Source organism: Nomascus leucogenys, chromosome 11, assembly GCF_006542625.1.
Source record: "Nomascus leucogenys isolate Asia chromosome 11, Asia_NLE_v1, whole genome shotgun sequence".
In the NCBI taxonomy this organism is placed as follows: domain Eukaryota; kingdom Metazoa; phylum Chordata; class Mammalia; order Primates; family Hylobatidae; genus Nomascus; species Nomascus leucogenys.
The window spans coordinates 26,001,046-26,015,225 of NC_044391.1; the positions used below are offsets into that span (position 1 = coordinate 26,001,046).

The 14,180-nt window shown below is 37.6% G+C and overlaps 1 protein-coding gene across 1 annotated transcript in view; it reads left to right on the forward strand.

The window, feature by feature from the left end:
* The window catches only part of ASB4 (ankyrin repeat and SOCS box containing 4), a 54,050-nt gene that overhangs the window by 12,342 nt on the left and 27,528 nt on the right, over window positions 1-14,180 (forward strand). The window lies entirely within an intron of this gene.

A 14,180-nucleotide genomic window follows, 5' to 3' on the forward strand; every position in this document is an offset into this window, starting at 1 on the left:
GAATAGCTAACATATTGGCTAACATTCTAAATGTCCCTCTACTGGAGGGTAGATCATTAGAATGTTAGCCATTCTAATATGTTTGTAATGGTATCTCATTGTTTTAATTTGAATTTCCCTGATAACTAAGGATGTTGAACATGTTTTCATGTATTGATTTGCCATCTGTATATTATTTACTTTGGTGAAATGTCTGTAACTTTTGCTCCTTTAAAAAAATCGGTTTCCTGTCTTCATATTGATTTGAGAGAGTTCTTGCTATATATTCTGAATACTAGTCATTTATCAGATACATAGTTTGCACGTAGTTTTCTTCATTCTGTGGCTTTTCTTTTCATTTTCCTAACAGTATCTTTCAAAGAGAAGAAGTATTTAATTCTGATAAATTCAATTTATCAATTTTTTTCCTCCTAGCAACAAAATTTGTTTCCTATGTTTATTTCTAGAGGTTTTGTCATTTCAGATTTTACTTTTAGGTGTAGGATTCATTTTGAGTTAATTTTTTTATATGGTATAAGTTATGGGTTAGTTTCGTCTTTTTTTATATGGATGCCCAGTTGTTTCAATACCATTTGTTGAAAAGAATATTCTTTCACCATCAAACTGCCTTAGTATTTTTGTCAAAAATCAATTGGCAATATATGTATGGGTTTATTTCTGGACTCCAGCCTATTCCATTGACCTATATATCTTTTTATTTTTTTTCCCTAATGCTCCACTGACTTGATTGCCATAGGTTTGTGTCAAGTCTGGAAATCAGATAGAGTGAGTCTTCCTAGATCAGTTTTAAGTATGAGAGTTTTCATATCTCTTTGAAACTTCAGTGAAAATGTCAAGGATGCACTTTATATAAAAGTATAGATTCCAGAACAGAGCCCTGGACTAAAGCTATAATTTCAGAATTGTTGGCCTATAGATTGTATTTGAAGCCAAGGAAATCAATGGAATCACCTGGATAAAAAGTCTATGTAGAGAAAAGTGAATCTATGAAAAAGCCCCAATGAATTCTAACATTTCAATGTTAGAAGGATGGGAGAAACCAATAACGGAGAGTAAGATATACTAATAAGTAAAATTGGAGAAAACCAAGAGTATTTTGGCAACACAAGGACAAAGAAAGAGGTAGTAGGTTCCAGAAGCAGAGAGTGGCCAGCTATAGTGATAGCTACACAGGGTTAATTAGATGTTCATTAGATTAGGTGACAGAGTTATCACTGACAAAAATAGTTTTGGTGAAACAGTGTTAAAAGCCAGATTTGAATGGTATAAAGTGCAAATGGGTGGTAAGAAACCAGAGATGTCACAGGTAAACAATAGTTAACAATTGTTAAAAAGAAGTGAGGCTGCAGAAGTGAACATAAGAAGAGCATGATTGCTGGAGGGGGCTGGAGGGAGGTCACAGGCAAGAAATACCTACAGTTGGAGATCAAAGAAAAAGCTTGTGTGCTAAAGGAAATGATTCATAGAAAGAAAACAGTTGAAGATGTACGAGACAGGATAACTGAAAGTCTTTCAGAAGTTGAGATGAGATTAAATCCAGAGACTATGGGATACATCCTCCTTTATTTTTATTTTTATTTTTTATTTTTTTTTGAGACGGAGTCTCGCTTTGTCGCCTGGGCTGGAGTGTAGTGGCGCGATCTCGGCTCACTGCAAGCTCTGCCTCCTGGGTTCACGCCATTCTCCTGCCTCAGCCTCCCAAGTAGCTGGGAGCATCCTCATTTTTAAGAAGTGGGACAAAGCAAAAGATGGTTTTAAATGCCAGAATATTTATAGATTTGATGGTGCTAAGATGAGGGAGTTCTGATGGTTTTTCCCCTCAACACTGTGTCAAAGTCACCAGCCAAAAAATGAGAGGAGAGCAGAAAGCGTAGACATTTTGATAAGAATGGAGAACGAATGAGAAGTTCGGGAGAAAAAAAATGGGAGAAGAAACTTACTAGAGAAATGTAGTAGGATTACTGGACTTATAAAAGATGCCATGTGGCTAGGAGCCGTGGCTTATGCTTGTAATCCCAGAACTTTGGGGAGGCTGAGGCAAGAGGACCATTTGAGGCCAGGAGTTTGAGATCAGACTGGGCAACATAATGAGACCACATCTTTACTAAGGGAAAAATAAATTAACCAGGCATGGTGGTGCATCTGTAGTCCTAGCTACTCGGAAGGCTGAGGCAGGAGAATTGCTTGAGCTCAGGAGTTTGAGGCTGGCTGCTGTGAGCTATTATTGGACCACTGCACACCAGCCTGTGTGACAGAGCAAGATCTGTCTCCAAAAAAAAAAAGCCATGATCTTTTCAACCTGTGGAAATGAAGGAGAAGAAAAAATTCAGCCCAGCGTATTCTCCTTCTTCTTTGGTTCACCTGTTAAAAATGAGGATGTATCCCATATTCTCTGGATTTCATCTCATCTCAACTTCTGAAAGACTGGAACCTTTCAGTTATCCTGTCTCATGCATCTTCAACTGTTATTTCTGTGAATCACTTCCTTTGGCACACAAGGTTTTCCTCTGATCTCCAACTGTAGATAATACTGGCCTGTGACCTCCCTCCAGCAATTGTGCTCTTCTTCGCTTTTGCAGCCTCCCCCTTAGGAAGGAAGCTACAGGGACAAGGTTAGGCATAATTTAGAGCTTACCCACATTTTCTATGTGTGGCCATCACCACTCTTCACATTTACTCATTCATTTATGTTTAGATTTAGTTTTTATCTTTATTGATTTTTAAATTTAATTAGTTTAAACATGCAAGCTTTTTATTTTTAAGAGTTTTAGGAATTTTAGAAATTATATATTAATTTAATCATTAACTTTTAAATTAAAATATTTTTTGTCTTACTTTTTGTAATAATGAAATGAAAATGAAAGCTGCCCGCTTTACTCTGCATGAAGCAAATACTGACAGTAGGAGGAAAATTTGTTACTGCAGGAAAGCCATAAAAATTCAAATGTTTCTTAGCAGAATGTAGCATGGGGGCAATGTAAAGGGGACCATGCCTTTTAAAAGACTGTTTCCTGCTACTTTATGTGACAGTGACACAAGTCACCCACATGTTAGGAAATTCCCTGGTCAATGAAGTGGAACATGGTAAGGCAAGATGTCACTGGCCTTCATTTTAATCCGAAATAGATATGCCTGCTGGACAGACGCTGCTCTTAACACCTCACTGCGTTCCATCTTTTCATCTTAATCATAAATAAGAACACTTAAGATCTACTTTCAACAAATTTCCAGTAAACAATGCAGTGTTACTAACTATAGTCATCCTGCGGTACATTAGATCTTCAGAACTTATTCATTATCCGATGTAACTGAAACTTTGTTAACTTTTTACATTGCCGCCTTTTCATGTGACTTCATCAACCACAAACTGACACAGTGGCTAAACCTTTCACTCCCTAGAGGTGTCACCTTTCCCAGCCGGTACAGTTATTCCCCATCTCTTTTGTTCCTGTCAACAGAGGGAGACTACCTAGAGATGAGAAGGAAGAAAGAGGTAGGGGGAAGCTTGGGCAATGCTTGTAGGCTGACACTAATGAATTAGGCTTATAACAATCAAGGAGAGAGAATAGAAGTCCATTAAAGATCCACTTACTCTTTCAAGCCATGTCATCAAAGGCCGAATTCACAAAGAAAATAAAGATAAATTAGAGAAAGCAAAAATGTTCAACTTCAGTAGGGCAAACACCATAAAATTAAAAGGCAATCGTAAAACTGGGGAAAGTATTTGAGACTATATGACAAAGGGCTTATTATATACAGAAGTTTTTCAATTAAAGTAATGAGGCTAACAACTAAAAAAAAAAAAAGAGAGAGAGAAAGTGGTTAAAAAAAGAAAAAGAACAAAATGACCAAGAACAGGAATATTTAAGGGAAAAAAAAGAATAATCAAATAAACAGCAAATAAATCTATGACATAATGATAGCCTTCATTGGTAATCAGTAACATGTCAATTAAAATAACAATTAGATATTTTGTTGTTGTTTATTACATTAATAAGCATACAAAAGATAATACATATGTGACAAATACATAGGGAAGTGCTCTTACACACGCTTAATAGAATGTAAATAGGTACCAGCCTGCGGGGGCAAATTCATAACACATATCAAAAGCTTAAAACTTTCTTGTAACTTAGAAATTTCACCTCTAGGATTAGTGACCAATTCTAGGCAGGGGACCTTTTTACCCAGGGCTGTCATTTACTTAGGGCCTCAAATTGAGACTTTAGATGTTATCTCTGAACTAGGTTATACCTGAAGTCAAAGAGATAACTGGGGAGAAAGAAAAAGAAAGACACTGATCATGTAACTTAGAATTGTGCTTGGTCACATGACCTGCAGTACACTAGAAATTACAGACTTTCTCCTAATTCTGTAAGAGTTTTCAGAATAATGCAGTTAGAGTATATTTTACTTATTTTACCTCATATTTTTGTCTTAGAAGTTTTGATTGGTTAAGAAAAACATTTAAAATGTACCACAATTGAAAATATATAGATAGGCACTTTTAATTTTTAAATGTATTTAGAGTCTCAAAAAATTTCTTGATTCCTGTTTGCCCTCAGAGAGTCATTTATACTACTGAAAAACTGAAAAACACTTACATATCTAACAGAAAATTTCATGTCGTTACCGCCATACCATGAATATATTTAAAATGATGTTTAAAAGAATGTCCGTTCACATGGGAAGATTGTAAAAAGCAGCTTATGGGACAATATGGACTGTATAGATGTATTTTTCTAAAAATTATATGTGACTATGCATATCAAAATAATATTTAAAATATCAGAGTCAAACTTGATATCATAACGAATGTTTAACCGTAGCTAAGCAATTTCAAAAAGGCAAATCTATTATTTTAGATCCTTGCTGCTAGAATAATTTTTTAAAGTGTGGCAGTTGGCAGATATATAAATAAGAAACAAACCTGTGAATCAGATCATTGGGTAAAATTTCAACCCATCTTATGGATGAAGAAATAGAAGGAGAAAGTAAGTGTTTTGCAGGTAGGTCTTCTAACCTGGAAACTAAAAGACTGTGAGCATTTTGTTTTCTTTCCTTTGCATTTTTATGCCTCAGCTTCTTGGACAGCGCTTGGCACATAGAAAGTGCTCAATAAAGAGTTACTGAGATTACTGACAGATCTGGGAATGGCTCCAGAAGCCCTGAGTGCATGGATGGGGACCCACTGCCACCTAATAAATGAAAACTGTGTGGTTCATGGTTAATGAAATGCTGCTCTTCATCAGTTTTACCCTCTCAGTCTCTAGAGATATAGCCAAAGGCTAAATTTTCTCTCTCTTAGATTATGTCATAGATACTCTGGGGGAGAACTCAAATACATCACTTTGTAGCTGGACAGAGGGAATTGAGACAACATACAGACATGGAAAATATGTCAGGCTAACATTAAGCTCAGAACCAGGGAAGTCCATTAGAGGAAGAACCAATGCCATGGCAACTGAAAACCGATGTAATTTCATTTGCTATTTAATGGGCTCTTTGTGGAAAAGTGCTCTTTGTGGAAAAGGCTAATTGAGGCAAAAAAATTGCATCCAATTTTCTCTTAAAGGATTTTCCCCTATTTTTTCAGTGTTGCAGAGCCTGCTTTGTCCCCATGCTGGATTTTGTCTGCTATTTTTCTGTTTGCCTTTCTACTTAATGCCCCCATCTCCTGGCCTTTGTTGCCTTTGGTATTAGTAAAATAGTGTTCATCAGTTGAGAAGGCTTATTTACCTTGGTGAAAAACGTCCTCTCCTCGAATCCTGCATTTCCCTGTGAATAAAGAGAGTCAGGGCAGGTTTAGGTGGCTGCTAAGCAGCATATTATTTCTACCTATTTCATTCGTAAGAGGAAAATGAAAGCTGCCCGCTTTACTCTGCATGAAGCAAATCCTGACAGTAGGAGGAAAATTTGTTACTGCAGGAAAGCCATAAAAATTCAAATGTTCCTTAGCAGAATGTAACATGGGGGCAATGTAAACGGGACCATGCCTTTTAAAAGACTGTTCCCTGCTACTTTATGTGACAGTGACACAAGTCACCCACATGTTAGGAAATTCCCTGGTCAATGAAGTGGAACATGGTAAGGCAAGATGTCACTGGCCTTCATTTTAATCCGAAATAGATATGCCTGCTGGACAGACGCTGCTCTTAACACCTCACCGCGTTCCATCTTTTCAGCTTCTGTGTTACACATTGTAATAGCATAAATCTGACCATGTTAGTCATTTGCAAACCATCGTGAGGATTTTTGCCACATCTGCTGTATTGTGAGTACCACCTGTACAATATGAATTTAATATTCTCATCAAATTGATATTACTTATTAAATTCAATTTTAAAGGAAACTTGATATTACTGTAAAAATTGAAACCCAAAATCCCTTGACATACATTGAGGGTAACAGTAACAGTAAATAAAAGGCAATTAAATCCTTGACCTCCATCTGCTCAGAGACCCTCTGTGCTCAGATGGCAGAAAATGACTCTAAAAGGCCGTGTCTTCTGGTCACTGCTTTTTCCAGAAGCCTTGCCTCCAATCATTCTGCTCTGAGTGAGTGAACTTGAAATGAGTTTGCAGTCCCTATCTCACACTCAGTCAGTCAGCAATTACTCCAGTCCCATAAAGAATGTTCCACGAAAAATCATACCACACTTCAGGAAACACAACCTTAAGCAGTGCTTTCAATTTGATAGTCTATTTAGTGGTGAAATTGTAGAAGCATCTCTTTAGAATCACGAATGAAACAACTTTTCTGCTCTCATCACAGTCTCTTTAGCCCTGTCCTGGAGGTCCTAACTGGCACAAAGAGAAGAGAAAAATAAATAATGTATGATGATTGAAAAGAAGGAAGCAAAATGGCCATTACTTAAAACAGGATGTTTGTCTACATAGAAAATCCAAGAAAATCTACAATTAAATGGTTACAACTAGTAACTGAGTTCAGCAGAGGTAGTGCATTTAAGATCAATATACAAAAATTAATTGCATTTCTGTATACCAGAAATAAGCAGCTAGAAATTGTAATGTAAGAAAAGATATATTTATAATATCACAAGAAATTTAAGGGGCCTAGAAAACATATTTAGCAAAAGAGGTGGAAGAAATATGAAAATTATTTAAAAGACATTAAGAAGACACCATATTCAAGGTTTATTATGAAAAATGTAGTACTAGATTATTCCTTCTTCAGAGGCAACCACTTTTACTTCCTTGAGCTGATTAGTTTGATATTTAGCTCCAAATTACTAAGTAAATATCATTTGTTTATCCACAAAAGTGGAAAAGAATAAGTAGCAATAGAAGCAGCTTTATGAGAATCTATTGATTTATTCTAATGGAAAATGAGGATCTGGCTCCTTTTCCCCTATCCGTGTCTCTCCCCCCAAGTCCTTATTCATTCCCTGTCCCTTATGATGGAGTTATATTATAACCATGAGGCTCGTGGTCAACTATGATAGCTTCTTTTTTTGTGCAATGTTTGTTATCTCTGTAGAAAACTGTCTTATTTCATTCTTTTGCTTAATTTTCTACATACTCATTGCTATTTAACCTCAAAGCTTTTGCCAATATTTTTATTTTATTTTATTTTATTTTTTATTTTATTTATTTTTAGAGACAGGGTTTCACTCTGTCACCCAAGCTAGAATGCAGTGGCATGACCATCGCTCACTGCAGGTTTGACTTCCCAGGCTCAAGCAATCCTCCCACCTCAGCATCCCAAGTAGCTGAGATTACAGGCGCATGGGCCATGCCTGGCTAATTTTTAAAAAATTATTTTTAGTAGAGACAGGGTCTTGCTATTTTGATGAGGCTAGTCTCCAACTCCTGGCCTCAAGTGATCCTCCTGCCTAGGCCTACAAAGTGCTGGAGTTATAGGTGTGAGGCGCCTGGTCAGACAATAGTTTTAATCTTTTCCGAAATATTTAAACTCAGTGGGTATTTTATCAATGTTATTTTCTTGTAAAAGTTCGTTCTGGAGTCTTCAGACCTGCTCCAACTAGGTTCAGGTTGATGTGCATCTGGTGAACCACTGTCATCCTGGGATCCCCATTCCCTACCATCCCAGGGACACCCTTTTCCTCTCCCCTGTTTTCTGGACCACAAGTCTTCCTAAATCTTGGTGTGTTACCTGTTTGGGTTAGATATGTCTTCTGGTACATTTTTGAGAAAGGTTGCATGAGACTATACATGCACCCCAGTGCATGGATTCTACCCCCGACTTAGAGTAGAATTCTAGATTCATAAACATTTTCTTTTAGCATGGTGAAGGCACTGCCCCATTGCCTTCTAGTTTCCAGTACTGCAGCTGGAAAATTGAAAGCCATTTACATCTTCATTTTTTTGTGTGAATTATTATCTTCCTATTTGGGGAATTTAGATTCTTTTTTTCTTGGTCTTTGATGTTCTAAAATTTCACAATGAACTGCCTTGGTAGGTTTATCTTCATCCTTTGTACTGAGTCCATTCAATTCCAAAATGCTTGTCTATCAGTTCCGAAAAATGTTCCTGAATTATTTCCTGCATGAGTTCTTTTCTTCTGCTTTCTATATGCTCTCTTTCTTGAATTACTCTTATTTGGATATCGAACCTCCCTGGACTGTTTCTCTAATTTTCTTGTATTGCCTTGTCTCTCCTATTTTACGTTTTTTTATTCTCTACTTTCTGGGAGATCTTTTCTAGGTTGTTTTTCTCTGTTTTTATTGTCTCTCTCAACTATATTAGAGGTTTTACTTAGATGTCTTATATTCCTTGGCTGTCTGCCTATATTTAAGATCCGAGTAACTAAAAGCTTATTCGGAATCTAATTATCTACATAGAGGTTTTTTTTGTTTTGTTGTTTTTTTTTTTTTCTGTAGGGTATCTGGCTGGACCTTTCATCTGAGGAATCTCTGACATAGTCTCTTATGAATTTTTTTTCTTGAGATTGGTCAGATTCTCCGAAGAAAAATCTAACTGCCTTTTTTTCTAGAGAGTCAAGACCTAAATGCCATTTTTCCAGGTGCTAAGTTAGGGGAAAAGGCTGGGGATGCAAATATAGCATACCTGCTATCTAGAATGCTCTGCTCCTCTTCTTTCCTGAGCAAACTTCTACTCCTGTGCAAGGACTTAGTTCAGACTTCACTTCTGAGGATCAGTCTTCCTTAATTCCTTTGAACTCAATTAGGTCCCTATGCTATGTTCTGTATTCTCATAGCACATTGTAGCTTTCCTTTGTGGCACTTACATTTTATTTGTTGAATTCTTTGATTAGTATCTGCCTCCCTCACTAAACCATAAGTTTCAGGAGAGCAGAGACTGTTTTGCTTGGCAGAGCCCAGTGCATAGTACATATTGGGTGTTGATTGTTAAAAATTTATTGAGTGTTCAGTTGACAACAAGTTCTAGCACTAGGGAAAAGAGTGCGGTTGAACCAGAGCAATTTCATGATCATTACCAGTAAAATCATGCTCAGTTGTACGCGTTGCTTCTTTCCCTTATGAAGAGAGTATATCAGGAAGGAGGGAGAAGTCAGAAGTGTTAAATACTACGGAGAGATCCAGTAAGTTGAGAGTTAAACAGCTGCTATTGGATTTAGTGCCATGGACGGAACTGAAGATTATACCAATCAGTTGAGCAATGGATGCAGAATTCAGAGCGGGGGCGATTGAGAACTAAAAAGGAGGGTGTCTGAAAGTGTGAACAAGCCTTTTAAGGAGTATTTGTGAAGAGGAGATGAGAAGGTAGATGAAGAGGAAAATGGGCCTGAACATTTTTTTTTTATTTTAGATGATAGAAACCTGAGCATTTAAAAAACTGATGGAAAGATACACCAGTAGGGCAGAGATTGAAGACAAAGAAGAGAGGAGGGATAATTTTTGGTGTGAGGATTCTGAGGAGTTTGGGAACTGAGATCCAGAGCAGGTAAAAGGATTGACTTTGGAGAGGAGAACCTCTGTTCTATCATAGCCAGAGGCAGAGAAGGAGAGAATGAGAGTTGATGTGTGTGGTGGGAAGGCGTTAAGGAAGCTTTCCTTTGAAGGGCATTTTTTATGTAAAGTAAGAAGTGAAGAGAGTTGAGAGTGAAAAGAGAAGAAGTATAAAAGATTTGAGGAAAAAAGAGGTTTGAAATAATTGTTAGAGAGAATATATTTTCTATAATTATAGAGAATAATTATTATAGGGAATTATAGAGCAGGGGAAAGTAAGTCAAACAGAGAAACATTGGGTTTCTGAGCAGTCTGGAGGGTCCAATTGAGTTTTGATGTTTGACTTTATGATGGTACTAGTCTTGCACAGGTGGCACAGGTGGTTTTTGCCACACAGCACTCAGCTGCTTGGGTGCAGGCACTGAGACAGCAGATAATTGGGCTCATGCAGGGTTAGGGTAATTCATAATGGCCCCAGATAGATGCTGTGAAGAGATGAAGGGAATTTAAAGTTCCAGCAAAAGAGTTATTAAAATGATAAAATATGGAACTAAGCTGGATAGAGAAGGAGAGAAGAAAGGAACATTTAATGGACAAAGAGAACACAGAGAGGGATCTGATGGAGTCCAAGAATGGTTATAGTGGACACTGAACAAGCAAGATGCAAAGATAGAAGATTGTGGGCAGAGAATTGGATACGTGAATCAGTGATTTCTGGAGACAGATAAATTTCAGATAATGACTTAGTCCAGGTATGACTGTGGGTTGGAGTCATCAAGTCAGAGTAGGAGAAAGTCACTGAAGTGAATGAGATTCAGAAACGGGGAGACCAGGAGATTGGGTGGGTCATTCATGCGGTATTAAAGACCCCCAGAATAATGTCAGGAATTTTTGAGGAGAGGAGTAATGTGAGTTAGGTGCAAAATCTTAAGAAACAGATGGGAAGATAATTATATTCGGGAAGGAGATTAGGTGGTATAGCTGAAAAAGCAAAGCCCTAAAGAAGTAGGAGTGTTCTTTTTATTTATCTTTCCACGAGAATTAGGGAGTAATTGGAAGGAGCAATGGGGAGTCAGATATATGAAAAAGAACACCCAGCTATATACCACAGGCCAGAGTTAAGCATCCCACGTCCGTTGTTTGAGCTTGGAACACAGCAAAGCTAGTTTGGTTGCCATGGTGACCAACGCCATGTCTCCAGGCTCATTAATCCTCTGTTCCAAACTAAGCACTTAGCAATAGCTTCTGAATAAATGCAACAAAGCTCTGCATACTGAAAAGGGCACATTCATGTTAAGCAGAGGAAAGGGGTTTTCAATTTCATTCATTAAACTTGAGTAAATAATTTAATATCTTTGTGCGTCAGTCCTCCTAGCTAATGAATAAGGATAAATGCTTAATGGAAAAATCTAGCTTAATAAAGTTAACAGCATCGGCGCTACATATAAAGGAAATTGATGCTGCCGGTATATATGCATATGAAGGGGAAAACTGAAAGGAAAATAATATATATTAAGCATCTATGATGTGGCTATGTCAGGTACTTGAAAATAAAATGTTTCATTTAATCCTTGCAACAACCATGTGAGGTTGCACATTATTCTCCTTATTTAAAAAATGAGGAATCAGAGACTCAGATAAGTTGAATCAGGCCTCAGTTCACAAAGCTTGTCAGATTCAAGCAGATCAAATTGTCAGATTCAAGCAGATCCCACTGTGTCTTGCTGGAAATTGAATAATGCTTATCCTTCCGGGACATTTGGCTAATAAAAAATTAGGAGAAAAGACTGTGCTAAGGTGACACTTAATATCTAAAAGAGAAGCTTAAATGCTATATCAGAATCCTATTAGCTTAAAAAATTAACTATCCTAAGATTTTTTTAAAGGCTTTTCTTAAAAAAAAATGAGAAGGCAGCTGGGTATATTAGAAGTGTGTTTAATTAAAAGACATGAAAAACTGTCGATGTTTCTTCCGAAATGAGTCCCATCAAGGCAATTGTTTATCCCCATTCTGTCGTTTCCTAACATGAAGAATTGGAGTTGCAAAGCACACTCTCAACACAGAAACTGATTCTTTCCTTTTAAGTATCATGCCTTTATTTTGGTTTCTGGATTTGCTCCAACAAGGGTGTAGATAAGTCATTGAATAAGATATATTGAAAATCCATTAATTCATTTTCCTTAAAATTAAACTCTTTAATTAAAAGCAACACTTTGATCAATTTCTAATTTCTACCTCCAACAATGTAATATAGCAAGGTTTAAAATAATAGAAATAACTAGGCATATGTTAAATATCCCTGTCACTAAACTTAGATGTTAGCATTTTTCTATTTTTCTCCAAACACTAATTGTTTTGGTCTCACCTATATGACAATTTTAGGTCAATTTTCTCAAGTTTGGGTTGCTTACTGCAGCCAGGTGATTCCCAAGCGGATCTTCAGAGGAAAAGTAGTAATCACAGCCTTCTTTCCCACCTGTTAGCATTATAGGTTTCCTTCTCTGACCGAATCTCTTTAAATTCTACAATGAAAAACCATATGTGTCTTCTGTTCTGAGTTTTCAGTCTGGATGTGTTATCTTTGTTTTATAACTGGAAGCATCTGAAACCGGAAATTGAAGGATGAAATTTCCTTAGGCCTGTACTTCTTTATTTATTTTCTATCAGCACTTTAATTTGTTTCTTACTTAGGGGAGCCTGGATCTTATTATCCTCTGAACATTTTAAATACCCATTTAGCAAAAGATATCAGACTTACAGACAGAAATGTCATCTCTGTAAGTAATAACTTATGGAAGATAATATAAACAATTTTAGAAGGTTTTTCCATTAAGCTAACCAAGAAAACATACAAATAGGGGAAATGATTAAAGCTCACAATTGGATGCTAAGAATCAAGCACATGCCAGCTGCTTGAAGTTTTTACTAATTAGAAAGCTAATGGGGACAGAATAACGGTGGACCCCTCTCTTTTCCAAGACAAAACATTTTGTTGGCAGCCAGCCCCTACCGAGAGCCACCAAGAAGTGAATGCTGCAGGGAAGGCCCAGTTAGGGAGTCCGCTGAAAGCAGATCACTCCAGCCCCCTTTGCTTTGTTTTCTTGCGGCCTCAGAATTCTGGCAGCCCTCAGCAACACTCTTAAATTAAGAGGGCCACACCAACCAAAGACCTGGGTGGTAAGAGTAGGAAGTACGTGAACTTCTTGCAAGCATAGTTGAATTAACCTGGGTGGGGGCAGGAGGAAGAGCCGTGAAGAAAGATCGGCTTGGACTTAATAATAACCCTGTAATCACAGCTACTTGGGAGGCTGAGGCAGGAGAATCGCTTGAACCTGGGAGGCCGAGGTTGCGGTGAGCCGAGATTGCCCCATTGCACTCCAGCTTGGGCAACAAGAGCAAAACTCCGTCTCAAAAAAATAAAATAATAAAATAATAACAACAGCTAGATATAGCATTTATTTTGCATGCTTGGCACTTTGTCTATGCTTTCACTAATCCTCACAACTATCCTATGAGGTTAAGACTGTTATCCTAATTTGCAGATTAAAACACTGAACTTGAGACATTGCTTAATACTGAAACCAGGTTTTGACTGCAGTGACCTCAATACAGAGCTGTCGTTTTGTCCACTAGGTGGTGCTGCCTTCCCTTTGCTGCTTAGAGTCCTGCCGGTAATGTAAATTAGTCTTGGGACTGCCTTGAGGGACTTTGCTGTTTTTGCTTTATTCTGTGAATCTCATCTCCACTGTAGACTCTATACGTCAGTCAGCAAACCTGCCGCTCCCTCAGCTTCTTCTATAACTGCCTTGCTCCCAGCCCCTGATGAAGGGGAAGCACAGGTTGCTATCTTCTATAACACTTGATCCTCCCATGCTGTAGCCTATTAGACGAGGGGTGGTGTTCAACCAAGGGCTGGCCAGGAGGCTCGAACATGGCTTGATATGAAAAGAGGAACTCAAGTACAGTGCTTAAAAGTGAAGGTTCTGGAGTAAGACGGACTGGGTTCAGACCTTGACTATTCCATTCATGAGGGCAAAATTTAACTTCTTTGAATCTTAGCCCTCACCTACTAAATGGGGCTGTGGATAATTCAAGTTGATTCTAGGGAACTCCAGCAAGGCTTTATGGATTATGTAAGGCTCTTTTCCCCCATTCCTGGACCTGTGAAAGTATCTTTGTGTTGTCTAGAAATGCATTTCCCAAAGTCCACTGTATTAAGCAATGATGCTGGAGCTGTTAATAGGTGTTTCAAAAAGAGAATTCCTT